This window comes from Phyllostomus discolor, chromosome 7 (genome assembly GCF_004126475.2).
Source record: "Phyllostomus discolor isolate MPI-MPIP mPhyDis1 chromosome 7, mPhyDis1.pri.v3, whole genome shotgun sequence".
Lineage (NCBI taxonomy): Eukaryota > Metazoa > Chordata > Mammalia > Chiroptera > Phyllostomidae > Phyllostomus > Phyllostomus discolor.
In genome coordinates, this window is record NC_040909.2 from 99,484,674 (window position 1) to 99,503,103 (window position 18,430).

General features: G+C 35.2%; 1 long non-coding RNA gene across 1 annotated transcript in view; it reads left to right on the plus strand.

Annotated features, from left to right (window-relative positions):
* Positions 1 to 16,055, plus strand: part of LOC118501718 — a 30,333-nt gene extending 14,278 nt beyond the window's left edge. Inside the window, exons 2-3 of the long non-coding RNA XR_004904362.1 lie at positions 14,165 to 14,192; positions 15,921 to 16,055. This is a non-coding gene — a long non-coding RNA (uncharacterized LOC118501718). The remainder of the gene's footprint in view (positions 1 to 14,164; positions 14,193 to 15,920) is intronic.
* The last annotated feature ends 2,375 nt before the right edge of the window (positions 16,056 to 18,430 follow it).

Sequence of the window (18,430 nt, forward strand, 5' to 3'; positions counted from 1 at the left end):
TTACCTCCCCTATAGAATCATATCTATAACTAAAAAGAATGACTGCAGTTAACTTTCTCCTCTTCCTCATGAGCTTTGTTTTAACTACCTTTGATTTTCTATACTTTTCTGTTAGAATTAAGATCACTCCTGGACAAAATTGGGAAGCAGAAGGGATAAAAATGGAAGAAGAAAGGAACATGGATTGATAGAGAGGACCTGCTTAGTGTCAGGTAGTGCCTCATGTTTTGTATAAATTGCTTCATCTTGTCTTCAAAACAAAATTCTCATATAGGTATTATTCCTTTTTACATAAAAGAAAACCAGACTCAAAGAGTTTTAGGGTACCTGTGATTATTCAGCTCTCACATTCCACTGTGAAGTCACCCCTCCTTTCAGTGCCTTATCCTGCCTTCCTTTGAGTTTTCTTTCACGAACACCTTACTGTTTCTGTGCAGTCATTCTGGCCCCATGTCTGTGGTTCCTGTTTTTACCTTGAGCTGTCTATGACTGAGCTACCTCATGGAGACAATTGGGTCTCTGCTTTGTACCTTGGCCTACCTCAGCCCTTATCTAGCTCTGAAGCTAGTCTCAGTTTTTCCATCTGAAAAATGATATGTCTACCTACCCTATAGATTTATGAGGATTAAATTGTGAGGAGTAAATATATGATCATTGAAACATCTGGATCTTCTCCCTTTTTTCTCATTTGAGCACCTTCTCTTCCATTGATATAAGGTAAAATTAGAAATGAGTTTATCACACAAACTCAGCCCAGCTGAGGTATTAGTTTGTTGATATATGACTTCTGCCCAATTAAAATGTAAAATCTTCCATTTTCTTGTTTTAAGTGGCTATTCTGTGAAGCTGAGGTAACAATAACAGTATATCCTGAGTCCTGAGATGCTGCAAGCCTATAGTTATTAATTGGCACATAGCAAATAGTGATGCACCTTAGATGTTGGCCCTGAACCCACTAAAAGTGTTTTAAATCACAAATGCTTCCTCTTATTTTGTCTTTATTTATGATTTAAATAAATTCACTTATTTTCTCTTTACTTCAGTTTCTCTTTCTTCTAAAAGGGCATTTTATAGCATTGACCTATCATTCAGCTTATACAGAAAGACATGGCAGGCAAAAATGGTTATAAAATAAAATGCTGTTAATGAATAGAATAATCCAACAATAGAAAGTGTTATCACATTTAAATCTAATTTTTAAATAAACTAAAATTTTAGTTAAGACCTGAATATGCTTACTTTGAATCAACTTTCAAAATGGTGGAACAGATGGCTCTGATTATCTCCAAGAGGAAGGAAAAGATTCAAGAGTTTTGTAATTTCTTGTTTAATAGTCTTGGAATTTTATACAGTCAAGTTATGAATGCTCTGGTTTGTAAATTAACAATTTCATGCTAAAATTTAGTGTATTCTCATGGTCTGACCCTATTTCCTATGCCAAGATTCAAGACTCAACTCTTTCTCTTTCTCTGACTCACTGGCTTTTCCAAAATTTCATTTCCTGATTAGCCCTTCATCCCAGACTTTTGAGCAGAGAAAGCACAAGAAACTCTCTAAGCCCTCATTTACGTAAGAACCATTCTCTTGACCCTCACCCCCCAGCTACCTATGATCAATATATCAAGAAAAATTTTATAAACTAAAAATGTTTTTTGTGGGGGTGGGGAATTTGGCCTTCCTGGCTCTTGGAGAACCAACAAAGAACCCTGGTCTGAAATAAGATCTACCCACACCACCTCTCCTACCAGGTTGTGTCATTTTTCAGCTGTCATAGAAGAGGTCCTGGAAAACAGACTTAGGACCACAACAGGAGTTTTTTAGGACAGGATCAGCACTAGAGGTAGAAAAGTTAAGGAAACAGATAGAGGGAGAAATTGAGCCAGGATGCAGTTTCAACAAATGACTAAGACCATGGTGACAATTCAGAGAGCCCTTCAGAAATGTCTAAAGATGGGGTGAAGGTTCAGGCCTTTAGAGCCCAATATCGATATATCATTGGTTGTGGACTAAAAATGGAACTGCTTTTTCACCCAGTGATCCCACTTTTGGGAATATATCCTGTGAATCCCAAAACTCCAATTTGAAAGATTATATGCATGCCTATCATCATAGCAGCATTATTTACAATACCCAAGAGCTGGAAACAACCCAAGTGCCCATCAGTAGATGAGTGGATAAATATATGTGGTACATTTACACAATGGGATACTACATGGCATTAAAAGGAAGAAAATATTACCTTTTTCAACAACATGGATGGACCTGATGATTATCATACTTAGTGAAATAAACCAGTCAGAGCAAGACAAATACCGTATGAATATACATATATGTGGAATCTAATGAACAAACTATATGGACAAATGAAATAGTACAGAAGACTGGGTTAAAGAAGGTGAAAAGATTAGCTAAAGAACATATTCATATATGCATAACCCATAGACACAAACACTAGTGTGGTGATGGCCAGAGGGAAGGGGCACCAGAGACTGGGAGGACATGGGCAAAGCTGAGGGTGGGGAATGAAGACATCTGTAATAGTGTCAACAATAAAAATAAAGTTTAAAAAATAGAACATGATTATTTTGCAATTAGAAGCCTGAAAATGAACCTGCATATTTATTTTTAGTTATTTCTAGGCAACAAGGCAGTATTTCAAGCAGTATTTCATGTGACCACTTGAAAATCTAATGAGCTAAATATTCTTAGTTTTATACACATACCCAGTAACTTCCCTGGCAATAACCACACCACATCAGTCTGTCTGTTTGTTTAAGACTGTTCACACAATGCTTGGTAGACTGGTATGGCTCTTAGAAGATCCTCAATACATATTTGTTGAATGAATGAAAATTAGAAAACTAATGTTCACAAATAAAATGACAATTTATTGAATGTCTGCTATGTTCTGGTCACCAAGCTAAATATTTTAATCTACATTTTATCTTTATAGTATTTCTATGAACTTGACCAAGTTCAATAGTCAGATAGTACAAGCATATGGATTCTCATTTTTAATCTAAATATTAGTGGTAGTTTTTCTACTGTATGAGTTTGTCTCACTATATGTAATGTCTCACTATGTGTAATGATTCCTTCTGTATCAGCCTACCTTGCAATATAACTCTTTCTAAAAGATATTTTTAGATTTGGGGTCAAGATTTACATAACATTTTAAGCTTCAATTTGAGGAAAACATTATGAACACAGAACTAACTTAGAGTGAACAAAGGGTAGACTTAGTTGGTTATTTCTTAAAATCAAAAGAACAAATAGTAAAAACTCTAGGGGATCAATGATGGGACTGATCTTCCTGAATGTTGTTTTCTTCTCTAAATAAATAATCTGGAACAGAATGTAGGCAAACATTGCAAAAGTCACATGCCAGGATAATGAAAAACTTCAACAACAATCTCTCCTAAGGCTCAGTAACTATCTATTTTAGAAAGAAAACATCTCGATGGTATCTAGCAGGGCCCTCATCTTAACAGCTTCATTGTGTTTATTGTAAGAATTTATTAGTCTTGAAGAAGGGCCAAAGGAGTTGTTCTGACGTGCATAAGAGATTTTGGGCCACATGAAATATACAAGATTGTTTGGAGGATAAAGAGAAAAAAGGGATAAATTTTGGATTAATAGACATTTCTTTTTCTTATGTCTCTACATCTCTCACTTCCTTTAGAACTTGAAACAGAGCTTTAGAAAATGAGGTCCATTAAAAAAAGAACAATTTTGCTAAGATTTCTATAAGATAACTGGTAGCACAAAGCAGTATCATTTTGTGGCCCACACATTTCATGTTTCTTAGTAGAGGGGAAAGAGTATTTTTCTTCTTTTATGAAATGCTAATCTAGGTGTCCTAGACTTGGGTGATCAAATTCTGAAGGAAGAGATAGAATTCTGCAATGTCACTAGTGATCTGCAGTAACCCAACTCCATGGTGCTGGATTCACTGTTTGTTTCACAGTCTGCATCTTATTTTTCCTCCTAGCAGCTTTCGAATTCTCAAGAAATATTTCCTTTTTAGCCCTGACTGGTGTGGCTTGGTGGGTTGGGCATGGTCCTGTAAACCAAATGGTTGCTGTTTCGATTCCCAGTCAGAGCACATGACTGGGTTGCAAGCCAGGTCCTCGCTGGGGGTGTGAGAGAGGCTACCAATTGATGTTTCTCTAGGACATCAATGTTTCTCTCTCTCTCTTCCCCTTTCTCTAAAAACAAATAAATAAAATCTTTAAAAAAGAAAAAACTATTTTCCTTTTTCACTTCTATGATTACGTACTCCTGATTGTCCTCTAACTTCTCTGGTTGCTTCTTAATCTCCTTGGCCCATTCATCCTCTCCTTGATCAGTAAATGTCAAAGGGCTTGATCCCAGGTGTTCCTCTCTTCTTGCTACAAACTCTGAACAGGTAAACTTTAAGAAACTCTGAATAGAGAGAAAATAATCTACGCCTACCACTAATGAAAGTCATCGAATCACAAAGAGTTTAAGAGAAGAAAGGAACAGAGAGGAATTGCCAAACAGTTTTTAAAACAATGGATGATGTGGCAATAAGTACATACCTATAAATAATTACTTCAGATTTAAATAGATTAAGTTTTACAGTTAAAAGTCATAAGTACCTGAGTGGTTTCTTGTTGTTGTTTTTAAAGATCCATCTATATCCTGCTTACAAGAGACTTATTTCAGATGTAAGGATACACGCAGACTGAAAGTAAAGGAATGGAAAAAGATACTCCATGAACATGGAACCTCCCTCCCTCTCAAAAAAAGGTGCTATAACTATACTTATATCAGATAAAATAGATTTTTAAAAAGGCCTGTAGTAAAAGACAAAGAAGGGCATTATATGATGATAAAGGGTTAAATCCCACAAGAGGATATAACATTTAAAAATATGCACCCGCCAAGGGGCATCAAAATATATAAAGCAAATACTAACATACCTAAAATGATAAATGACAGAATTACAGTAATAGTAGGGCTATTTAATGCCCCACTTACATTAATAGGTAGGTTACCTGGACAGAAAATAATAAGGAAACATTGGCATTAAATGACATGCTATACCAGATAGACTTAAAAGATCCAAAAGCAACAGAATACAGATGTTCCTCACCTTACAATGGGGCTATGTGCAGATAAACTCATTGGAAATTGAAAACATTATGTCTAGATTTCATTTAATACACCTGACCTACTGGACATCATAGTTTAGCCTCATCTAACTTAAATATGCTCAGAATACTTTAGTCTTCGGCTGGGCAAAATCAGTTCACACAAAGGTTATTTTATAATATTGAATATTTTATATAATTTATTGAATACTATACTGAGAGTGAGAAACAGAATAGTTGTATGGGTTCTCATCATTAACATATACAGCTGAAAGCACACTGGCACACAGATGGGCATTTTATAGACGTAATGAGATAGCAAAAACACAAAACACGATGTCCAAAAATGCTGGCAACACAGTACAGGGTTAGAGTGTCTGTTGTTTACACTGCTAATAGCGTGGCTGATGGAGCTGTGGCTCACTCTCACTGCCTAGCATCACAACAGAATGTCATACTATGTATCACTAGCCTGAGGAAAGGTCAAAATTTGAGTATAGTTTCTACTCTTGCACCATATTAAAGTCAAAGAATTGTAAGTCAAACCATGATAAGTCAGACACCACTGGTACATATTCTTTTCAAACACACAGGGAACACTCTCTAGGAGAGACTATGTATTAGACCACAAAGTCTTGCTAAATTATTAAGTTTGAAATCATACTAAATATCTTTTCCAACCACAGTGGTATGAAACTAGAAATCAATTACAAGAAGAAATAAGAATAATTTAAAATATCAGGAGATTAGACAACCACCTACTGAACAACCAATGGCTCAAAGATAATATCAAAATGGAAATAAAAAATAGCTTGAGACAAATAAAAATGGAAATACAACATATCAAAACTCACAGGATACAGCAAAAGCAATTCTAAAAGGGACATTCATAGTAATATATGCCTAATCAAGAAACAAAACAAAGAAATCTAAAATATACAACCTAAACTTACACCTCAAGAAACTAAAAAAAATAAATAAATAAACAAAGCCTTAAGTTAGTAGAAGGAGGAAAATAACAAAGATCAGAGCAGAAATAAATTAAATATAGACTAAAAAGACAATAAAAATCAATAAAACTAGGAGCTGGTTCTTTGAAAACATAAATAAAATTGAAAAACATTAGCTAGGCTCACCAAGAAAAAAGCAGACTCAAATAAATAATCTCATTTTCTCCTCCATGTTCTCCAGCACACTGAGAATCAAGCAAATCAATCTACGGTAATTTTACTCTTATTTCCACTAAGTTGTTCGATGACAGCAATCACTTAGACATGTAAGATCTTTCCAGGTGGCTATAAATTCTACTTTAAATACTGTTTTTACACTGCATGCCAGAAACTACCACTGCCTCATGTGCCGCTGGCAACAGCACTATAACTATCTTTAAAACTAGCCAGACCAAAGAACCAATTCCAGATTCCTATTACTAAGACTCTATTACTCTGTAATTACTTGAGATAACAATAATTGTGTCAGAAAAAAAGCAGAACCATCCTGCATATTATGAGAATAGAAGATGTATTATAGAGATTAAACTTTACACAATTAGGGGAGGAGTTATTAAAATGAAGTTACAGAAAGACAATTTGGAGAAAGAAGTACTCAAGTACCAGACCTCCTGAAGCACTGTGGCAGGTGAATTTATTGGAGCTTACAGAGTTCAAGTTCACGGACAGGTATGTGGGAAGCTGTGGCATAGGTGCAGCTATTGCCATTATGAGTCTTCGGTCAAGCAGGTTGTGGTGGTATCTTGGAGTCTCTGTGGGTCACCTGTGCCAATAGTTGGATAGATGAGCTGAACAGGAAGTGAAGTGGAGTGAGGAAAATCTGGCAAAGTGAAGAAAGATGCAGTAAGAGGTTTAGAGGATCAGAGTCAGTCAGACATTCTCAGTTTCACCACTTACCATAGTGAAATTGGGAACTTTGATTCAATTTTTGTGATTTCTATTATTCCAGTTTTAAAGCACAGTATAAAATATTTACTGTCAGGAGTCACTTGCATGCCCCTAATATGCCATTTGAAAACTATGTTACCTTTTTGTTTATTTTTACATTGACAGTGAAAAATTTTCATCATAAGTTAAAATACTTTCAAAAGATGTGTTTTTTGGCATATTTTAATTATTGACATTTGATTTCAAAACTGTAATATTCTTTTTAACTTATCTATTCAATACGTTATTATTTTTGCTTTTATTTTTTTGAGAGTTCAGCTTTTATTAACTGTGTTACCAAAGAGGTTTAATCAAAAAGGCCAAAGCCCATGTCATCATCAGACTCCTCAGAATCCTCTTTCTTTGCTTCTACTTTCTTTTCCTCAGCTGGGGCAGCAGCAGTTAAGGGGGCAGTACCTCCTGATGGTGCATCACCTCCTGATGGTGCAGCACCAGTTTCTGGGGAAGGTTGATCTGCCCCTACATTGCAGATAAGGTTCCCAATGTTGACATTAGCCAGAGCCCTTGCAAACCAGCCTGGCCAGAAAGGTTCAACATTTACACCAGCTGCTTTAATGAGGGCATTGATCTTATCCTCTGTCACCATCACCTCATCATTGTTCAGGATAAAGAGATGGTGGCCATGGTGTGGGCGAATGCTGGGCTAGTGCTGCCAGGAGTGGTGCTAGTCCCAAGGGATGAAATGGGGGCCTCACCCCAATGCAGCCTTAGGTTCCTTGGAAGGACAGAGCACCTTAGTGGCAGCTGGGGAAAGGGGCTATTCAATGCAATTTAAATACTATAGTGACAATGCCCACAATAATCCATTTTTTAAAATCCATGAACAAGCTCTTTTTTAAATTTTACATTTTTCATTTTCTCCTTGAACTCATATTTCCATTCCATTTCTTTCACAGACCTTTTCCTAACATAATATATTTTTATGCTTGAGGGTCTTTTATTGATGACATTTTATCTTTCTGCTATAAAAATATGTATATAAATTGGAATTTATTTTTTTATATTCTCTGTGACCAGAAGACCTAAGTGTTATTTAGGTCTTTATCTGTATTAGGTTGTCACTACAGTCATTATTGGCACATTATTGATCAAAGAAACTTAAATATATTATAGAAATTTAATAAACATAAAGTTTAATTAGAAATGCACATATTAATATGTGTAATACATATAACTCTCTTCTCTGATGGTGAGAACCTGGGATCCCATCACCCTCAATATATTTACTTACTTGATCAACCCCATCTACATGTAAACAACCACCAGCATCACCCATTCCCACAACCTCCTCAAACCTCTTAGCTCTGACACTCGATGCATGGTCACTGTGCCGGTGCCTCCTTCATCCTGCTTAGACACAACAAAAGCACTGGGCTTGCACTCTACTTCCCCTTTTTGTGTTTTGTTCTGACTCAACTACTGACCTATGGACCAAATTATTCTGAAAGAAAATGAGATAGGGAGGGGAAAGAAAGCATGCATTTTTACAAATCTAAACTCTTTTACTCTAAGAAAGATACATAGATTAGATAGATGAAAGATGATAGATAGATAGATAGATAGATAGATAGATAGATAGATAGACAGATAGATAGAACACAGCCTTTCTATGAGTTTCTCACCTAGATGAAATAACCTACAATGCCCTCCAATATTTGCTCTGGACACACTTTTGTTGCTTTCTTCTTAGGGTCTTCTTCAGCATCAACAATTTCTTTGACAAAAACTAGGGAGAGAGAGAAGCAAATAGGTTTTTAAAAGATAATTGTCACTATTTTAATCCAGCTCTACAAATGTATCTGATCTCAGAATATTCCAACACAGGCCAAATACCCTATTTCTAATGACACACTCTGTCCAAAAAGAAAAATGTATGAGTAAGTAAAAGACAAAAGTCTTGTGAAAAGTTTATGGTGACTTGATTAAAGGAACTTTCTGATACTTTGCAGTAAAATTTGGGTTGGACAAAACACAACCTTTTCTTTTGTGAGATGAGGGAAGTTTCACTGTGAGAAGGCAATATAGGAAAGATAAGCCAAATTAATTCCTTGATCACAAGCCTATTCTCAGACATCAGTTTTAGTTAAAAATAAAAGTTGAAAATTTGAAAAAAATTTCTTAAATCTTTCACTGCCTACAAAGTTCTCAGAAAATCTTCATGGATCATCAGAGGCATTTGTACCTAATCTGCTAATTATTGCCTATGTGCTTGTTTTAGTCAATAAATAACAAAAAAATTGTTTCTCAAAGTTCTCAAGCCTAAAATTTTGAGATCAAGGTACTAGCGTGGTTGGATTTGGTGGAAGCGCTCTTTTGGGCTACAGACTACTGAATTCTCTTTACTTCCTTCCATGGTGGATACAGTCTCTCTGGCCTCTTCTTGTAAGAGCATTAATCTCATTCACGAGGGTGGTATCCTCATGACCTAATTACCTCCCAAGGACCCCATCTTCAAATATCATCATATTGGAGAATAGATTTCAACACAAGAATTGAAGCAGGGCCACACAAAGATTCAGTTCATAGCAGTGTTCAAAAAAATTAAAAGTATCATTAAATTTTAGTAAGTTGATGGCTGTGATAAAGCAAAATAATTCATGCAGATAAGCCATTAATGTGCACAGATAAGAATGAAAAGAAGCATGTTAAAATGTTATTTATTAATGAGAATGAGTAGGTATCGGGCATAAATTACACTTAGTTTCTATAAAATAGAACATGTAATAGAAATGACAAAAGTCATTTTTAAAAATTTCTGTTAATTTTTGTCTTTTAAAACAAAACTTTTCATATTAATATTCATCTCATCTGTCATATTATTTTATATATGTAGTGAAAATTATTTCAACTATTTCGACTTAAGATATAAATTACTCATTGTGTCTTAAAGTCAGGAAGTATTTTTAGGAGTTGGGGTACACTTATTCACCATGTTCCATCATTTCACAAATAGTTGAAAGCCTACAAAAACTCAGTGCAGAGACAAGATAGGGATGTAGCAGTGAGTGAAATAGATGGATATGCTATCTAGGATCTTTTGGTTGAAAGCAAAAAGAACCATAACTTAAGCAAGAAAACAGAATCCACTTTCAGGATATAGATAAGCTTGCCAAAATGAAAGATAGGATCTAGTGTGTCTGTTGCTTTCAGCTTCAGGAATCTGAGAGCCCACTTCTTGAAGTGACTTTCTTAGATCGTCTCGTCACAAACACCTTTGGCACCTATGGATCTTTGTTCCAATTTAAACCCCTCAGGGCATGAATATGGCTTATGTTGCTTGGGTCGTTTTTCCATCTCTGGGAATAGCTGTGTGATTATAATTGGTAGTTCCACCATAATTACAAAGAATAAAGTTCTTTAAAGGTTAAAAAAAAGGGAGTGTAGGTTTTCTACTGGAAGAAAGAGAGAAAGTATATTTGGGGTAGAGATGTCCACTGAAGTTTTCAACCATCAACAAAAATGTGTACTTGGTCCAAATTCTTATATAAAAGTCAGCTTATTAGTTTAGATTTTTAAACTGAATCAGTTCCTCTTCCCTCCCTCCCCTTCCCCTCCCCTCTCCTCCTCTGTTCTTTCTTCCTATTGTTTATCTCTCTCTTATTTTTACATCCAGCCATATTGTCCAGGCTTTCTTAAGAATACTCTTAATCATCTTTATGTGATTTTGTAAAAGTTACTGTTGCAATATTTTTATAATATAATTAAAATAGAGCTATAATAATTTAGAGCTTTAAAAAATTTATACATGTAAACATTTGCTATACAACGCACACATGAATGCTATTCTCTTTTTGGAGCACATTGCATAGAGAAGCAGCTCAGTCACCAACTAGTGCCTGCAATTTGTAGCATCTCTACTTGTGGCCCATAGATGTCTAAGGTGAAAGAAATGATCCATAGGAACTGTGGAGATTTGAAACAGGAAGAGTGGTACAAGGAAACAGTGCAATACAGCATGTAAAACACTGGTTTCCTTTTAGTGCACCCTTTGTTCATATAATGTTTTTTACCTTGATGCCATTTTCAAAATATTCTTGTGGTTTTTATCCTGTTAATTACTATTTAATAATTCTGGAGACTCATTAATTGGCCACATGGTACCTTTGCACTGATCATTTATTTTTAATATTTATCAATAATGACAAAGCTCAGATACAACCAATATTACATTCCTTGGCTTGAAGCTCATATTTCTAACCATTGTCTGTTTTCCCTGTCCACGAGATCCAAATATGCAAGGCATGTCTCTCCTGAGTTGTGGCCAAATTTCCCTCAGGCTGGACTTTTAACTACTGGTGGCAACCCTGTCTGGGTTTGCAGTCACATGTGCATTTGGTTATGCCTCAGTTTCAGCTGCTCTAGAAGATGCCTGTCCTCGGCGGTCAGCCCTCCCTCACATTGTGCATCAGTCCCAAGTCTCCTCGACAGAACATGCCTTTCCTGAGTGGCCTCAAGTAGTTTTCCTTTCCACACAGCCATTGGACGCGCTTTGAATTCTCATTTGTGCTTTTAGGCTTTTGATGACACAGAGCTGAGATGTACTAATTTTTGAGCTTGCCCTTTGTCTGATATACTCATGTGTGTGGCCAAAAGAATATTGAAATTAATCATATTAGAAAGTTAATGAACATTTGGGGCCCTCTTTATTTAAAACACAAAGCATTTTTTCAAAATACAATATAACTGACTGAAATCTTTAAAATTATGCTCCCTTAGCCCCTATATGTTATTTGTGTAATTGTACATAGTATATAACCTGTATTTTAAATCAGACCACTCCAAACATACTCTCAAAGTTTGGTGAAAACTGTTTTTTTTCTAAGATATGGTTTAAAAGAGTTAAACAGATCAAACCTGTATTTATAAACACTAACATCTCACTGATGACAAACAGGACACAACTCCCAGGGGCTTGTTGGACACCATGAGTTCTGTATACACTGGAACTGATAGGGTATCGCTGAAATTTCCTTGATAAAGCTGACCTCTCTCTCACAGAATTTGTATTTCCCAGCATTCCCAGAGGAACCCAGGATAGCTAACAGGCTTCCTAATCATAACTGTTGGTATGATTATAGTGACAAAGGAGTACTTGGAGGTTATTTTGCTTTAAGGGCAATGCTTAATTACAGTGAAAGGTGAAGTGTGCCAAGGAAATTGCTTGAATGTTCTAGATTTTCCCCAAATTTGTTAGTTAAGATCTTGTAAAAATATTAATTCTTAAAAGACATTTTGCTCTTTTTCCTCATTTTAGTGAAATCCTGCATTAATGTCCATTAAAAAGAAAAGGCATTTGCAACACTAGGCTATTGTAAATAGTGCTGTTAGGAACAGGGTGCATAAGTCCTTTTGAATTGGTGTTTTGTGCTTCTTACAGTATATTCCCAGCAATGGAATTCCTGGGTCAAAAGGCAGTTCCATTTTTAATTTTTTGAGGAAACTCCATACTATTTTCCACAGTGGCTACACCAGTCTGCAGTCTCACCAACAGTGCACTAGAGTTCCCTTTTCTCCACATTCTCACCAGCACTTTTGTTTGTTGATTTATTATTGATAGCCATTCTGATAGAGGTGAAATAATATCTCATTGTGGTTTTAATTTGCATCTCTCTGATGTCTAGTGATGTTGAGCATTTTTTCATATGGGTCATCTCTATGTCCTCCATGGAGAAGTGTCTGTTCAAGTCCTTTGCTCATTTTTTAATGGAATTGTTTGTCTTCTTGTTGTTGAGTCATAATATCTAAGTGCCCATCAGTAGATGAATGGATTAAAAAACTGGTGTATTTATACAATGGTATACTACACAGCAGAAAGAAAGAACTCCTACCTTTTGTGACAACATGGTTGGAACTGGAGACTATTATGCTAAGTGAAGTATTAGGCCAGTCAGTGAAAGACAAATACCACATGATCTTATTTATAAGAGGACTCTAATGAACAAAATAAACTAAAGAGCAAAACAGAACCACAGACATGGAAACATGGAACAGACTGACAGCTGCCAGAGAGGAAGGAGAAGATGGGGAAATGATGGAAAGAGGGGGAAGGGATTAGTCAAAGAACATATTATCAGTGACCCATGGATGTGGACAGTGGTATGGGGATTGACTGTGGGAGCAGGGGAATGGGGGTAGGCTGGGCAGAAGAGGGCAAAGGAGGAAAAATTGGGACAACTGTAAAAGAATAAACAAAAATTTTTAAAGATGGTGACCTTGATATGTAACTGTCTTCAGATCATTGGTTCCCACAGTGCCATATTCACATACTTCAGTTAATTTGAGTTGTTATTGTAGGAAGAAATGGAATACCTGTGGTTGACATGTTCAACCCCTTATTAAAATTTTAAATAAAGTTGTTTTTCACTAGTCCTTTATTCTTACTTTTTTTTGATTATTGTTGTTTATTTACACTTGTCTCACCTTTTTCCCTTGTTGCTCTCCCCTGCCCCACTCCACACCCCTGCTCCCACAGTTAATCCCCACCCCATTGTCTGTGCCCAGGAGCCCTCTATTCATGTTCCTTGACTTGTCTCTTACCCTTCTTTCCCCGGTTATCTCCCTCCCCCACCCCCACTGGTCACTTATATAAAAAAGCCACTTGGATCCAGGTGGTAAAAAATGATGATGATGTTTCCTATTACCTTAAGATTAAACATTATTTTTTATCCCCTAGAGGTTTCAAAGATGTATACTTATTTCTAATGTTTTATGTATAACCTTTACTGAAATAGAATATGCCTTTATTTGGTTCTTCTTCCATTTTTCCATTTGTTGTTTTTTTCTATTTTAGTTGCCAATTAGCCCAGGTCTACAATTGTCCCTTCTTTCCATGTCTTCTCCCCATATACTATAATCTCTTATTCTTCAATCCCCTACCCTGGCCAAATCACAGCACCTGGATTAACCCAGATGTTCTCAAGGTTTCCCCATAATGTTAATCTTCTTTTTGTTACTATTTTAGACTTACATATATATTATTTTAGTTTTGAATAGAGACATTTTGTTCCTTAATTCTTTGTTTATTTAGCTCTAGAATGTCTTTTTGCATCTATGTACTGTTTTATCATCTCATATTTGATTTCTTTATAGAAAATGGTGTTTTGGGGAAATATTAATTGTAGGTAATTTTCTGCTGTTATGTTAATTTAATTATTTCTGAATAAATTAATCCATATTTTTTCTTATTTTGTCCCTCTGTTTTTTTCTCTTAAAATTTTTACTTTTTTACCATGTTGTTTTTATCTGACATATATTTCCCCCACATAATTCACTGTATATATTTTTCCAAGATATAACTGTTTAAATAAGGGAATAAGAGGGTTTTAACCTATTATGCAGAATTTCAAACATTTTTATAAGTTAACATGATCACATTTTATGAAATAAATTAGATATTTCAAAGATTAAATAATAGATTCAAAGTAAGTGAAGTGTATTATTTTTATTAATTTTAGCACTCATTTTTCTCCATCTTCATCTATCTTTCTAGGTATTTTGCACAAAATTCCCTAGTAGTACCTAATGGCCCTGAGCAGTAATGACTCTAGACTCCTATTATGTCAACTATAATATCTGGTGACCAATGTGGCAGCAAAAAGGCTAGGCATGTTAATGCTCCTTGTGATTACATTTCAGTCTTCACAGAAAGTAAAGTCTTAATATTTATGTGTTCTCAAAGTCACTGACTTTGCCCTCAGCTTTTGACAAATCAACACAAACATATTGTTCGAAATTTGTAAAAAGGTCTAACTTAATCACATGAGCAAATTAACAACACTGGTGTATTTGGGGAAATGAGAGATTATTAAAAAACAATTCTATGCATTTTAATAAACATAAATACATATGGAAAGGTTTATATTTGTGATTGTGTGTACATGTATGTAAAAACAAGAACTCTGATTTTGCTAAGACAATGTTTGTCACACAGTTGGTATAAGATAAGCATTAAATGATCTCTCTCTCTCTCTCTTTGTTATTCATTATGGGCTGCAGTAGAGATAAACAAGTTATTTTTAGGCTCTGAAATACATGACTAAAAATAACAAATAAATTCATAATTTTAAAAAATTAAAAATTTTTAGGCTATGATAATTGTGAATTCACATAGAGTTATAAGAATAATACAGAGAGAACCCCTGTATTCTTTATCCAGTTCTCTGAATAATATACCCAAGCTGACACCTTCAAGACACAGAACAATTCCATCATCACAAGGATCTTTTATGTTACTCTTTTATTAGCCTCACCGCCTTCCCTCCCACCTCTAGCTTGTCTCAATCCTGGACAATCATTAATCTGTCATTCATTTCTATAGTTTTTTTTCCTTCCAAGAATGTTAAATGGAATCACACAACACATAATCTTTTGAAATTTGCTTTTTACAGTCACCATAATTCTCCAGGGGTTCATTCAGATGTGTGTATCAATAGTTCATTCATCTTTACCGCTCAGTAGTTTTTCATGGTGTGGATGAACCATGGTTTGCTTAGACATTGGCTTGTCTCTATTTTAAATTTTATCTATTCTGATGAATGTGCTGTGATATTTGACTATAATTTTAATGTGCATTTCCATGATAGTTAACAATGCCGAACATCTTTTCATGTGCTTATTTGCTATCTATATGTCTTCCTTGGTGAAAGGTTTCTTCATGTCACTATCAATTGAATGTTTGCATCCCCCAAAACTTATGTTGAAATCCTATTCCCCTCAATGTGATGGCAATAGGAGGTGGGGTCTTTGGGAGGTAATTAGGAGTAGATGAGGTCATGAGAGTGAAGTCATATAAGGGATTAATACCCGTCTAAGAGAGCTATATTCTCTCTGCTTTCTGCCATGTGAGGACCCAGCAAGAAGATGGCTATCTATGAACCAAGAAGAGGAGTCTCACCAGACACTGAATCTGCCTACACCTTGATCTTGACGTCTAGAATAGTGAGAAATAAATATTTGTTGTTTATAGTACAAATAAATATTTGTTGTCCATAGTACTTTGTTATAGCAGCACAGACTAAAACATGTCTTTTTCCTATTTTTTAATTGGATTGATTTTTATTCCATATTGATTTTTGAGAGTACTTTCCATATTCGAGATATTAGTCTTTTGTTGGATATGTACTTTGCAAATAATTTTTCCTTTTATGGATTATGTTCATGGTGTCAAATTTAAGACATACTTGCCTAGCCTGAGATCCTAGGGAATTATTTTTATGACTTTTTAAAAAAGTATTATAAGTTTAACATTATCAATTAAATTTTGGTCCATTTTGAGTTAATTTTTATATAAAATTTGAGACAGGTTGAGGTTCTTTGATTTTCTTCTTTTCTCTCTCTCTGCTTATAGATACATTGTGACTCCAGCATTTTTGTTAAAAAATCTTTCTCTTTTCTTCATTGAATTGCTTTTGCACCTATATCAAAAATCAGTTGGGTGTATGTGTGTGAGTATATTTTGGGGTCTAATTCTATTTGCGTGATTCTAGTTCTGTTCAGTTGATTAGTGTTTCTCTGCCTCTACTAATACCACACCATGTTGATTTCTGTAGCTATAAAGATAATCTTGAAATCAGACAGACTGAATCCTCAAACTTTGTTCTTCTTTTTCAAAATTATTTAGCTATTCTAGATCTTTACTTTTCAGTGTAAGTTTTAAAACAATTCTGTCTACATCTAAAAAATTCTGCTGGGATTTTTACATGAATTATTTTAAAACTGTATATCAATCTGGGGAGAATTGGTATCTTTACTATGTTTGATCTTCCAATATCTGAACACATGTCTTTCCATTACCTTAGATTTTTGATGATTTCTTTCATAACATTTTGTAGTTCTCAGTATACAAGCCCTGTAACATATTTTATTAGATTTATATACAAGTATTTCATTGTGTTTGAGTAATTGTAAACAGCATAACATTTTTAACTTCAGTATTCACATTTATTGCCATTATATAAAAATATAATTTATTTTTAAATGTTTATCTTTCATTGCCTGTCCTTGCTAGACTTTTATTAGTTAGAGGTTATGGTTTGGTTTGGTTTTGATTTTTGTTTGTTTGTTTGTTTGTTTTTGCATATGGTTCCTTGGGATTTTGTATCTAGACAGTCATTACAGGCAGGTTTATTTATTACTTTTCAATCTGTATATCTTTTATTTCTTTTTCTGTCTTATGCACTAGCTAGAATTTCGTAGCTTTATGTTTAGTGAGGGTGGTGAAATGGCTATCCTGCTCTTGTTCCTGATGTTAGGAAATGAACATTTATTCATCATAAAGTATAATGTAGGTTTTTGCAAATGCTATTTTTCAAGTTAAGAAAGCTCCTCCTATTGCTGTTTTTCAGAAGGTTTTATTGTGAAAGTGTGTTGGTTTTGATAAATGCTTTTTATGTTTGTTTGTTTTTGGTTTGGGGGGGTTTATTGATTTTTTATTTGATTTTAGTCATTGTTCAAGTACAGTTTTCTCCCATTTACTTCCATTCCAGCCCACCCACCCAACCCTCCCTACTTCCCTCCCATTACCCCCACCCCTAGTTTTTGCCCATGTGTCCTTTAAATTTGTTCCTGTAAACCCTACCCATTCCCCCCTGAAGTTCCCTCTTCTCTCCCCTCTGGTCACTGTCAGTCTGTCCCCTATTTCAATGTCTTTGGTTATATTTTGCTTGTTTCTTTGTTTTGTTGTTTAGGTTCCTGTTAAAGGTGATATCATGTGGTATTTGTCTTTCACTGCCTGGCTTGTTTCGCTTAGCATAATGCTTTCCAGCTCCATCCACGTTATTGCAAAGGGTAGGTGCTCCTTCTTTCTTTCTGCTGCATAGAATTCCATTGTGTAAATGTACCATAGTTTTTTGATCCATTCATTTACTGATGGGCATCTAGGTTGCTTCCAGCACCTAGCTATTGTAAATTGTGCTGCTATGAACATCAGGGTGCAAAGGTTCTTTTGTATTGGTGTTTTAGTGTTCTTAGGATATAGTCCCAGCAGTGGAATTGCAGGGTCAAAAGGCAGATCCATTTTTAGTTTTCTGAGGAAGTTCCATACTGCTTTCCATAGTGGTTGTACCAGTCTGCAGTCTCACCAACAGTGCACTAGGGTCCCCTCTTCTCCACAACCTCTTCAACACTTGTTGTTTGTTGCTTTGTTTATGATGGCCATTCTGACTGGTGTGAAGTGGTATCTCATTGTGGTTTTAATCTGCACCTCTCTGATAGCTAATGATATTGAACATCTTTTCATATGTCTCTGGATCCTCTGTATGTCCTCCTTGGAGAAGTGTCTGTTCAAGTCCTTTGCCCATTTTTTAATTGGGTTACTTGTCTTCTTAGAGTGGAGTCGTGTAAGTTCTTTATATATTT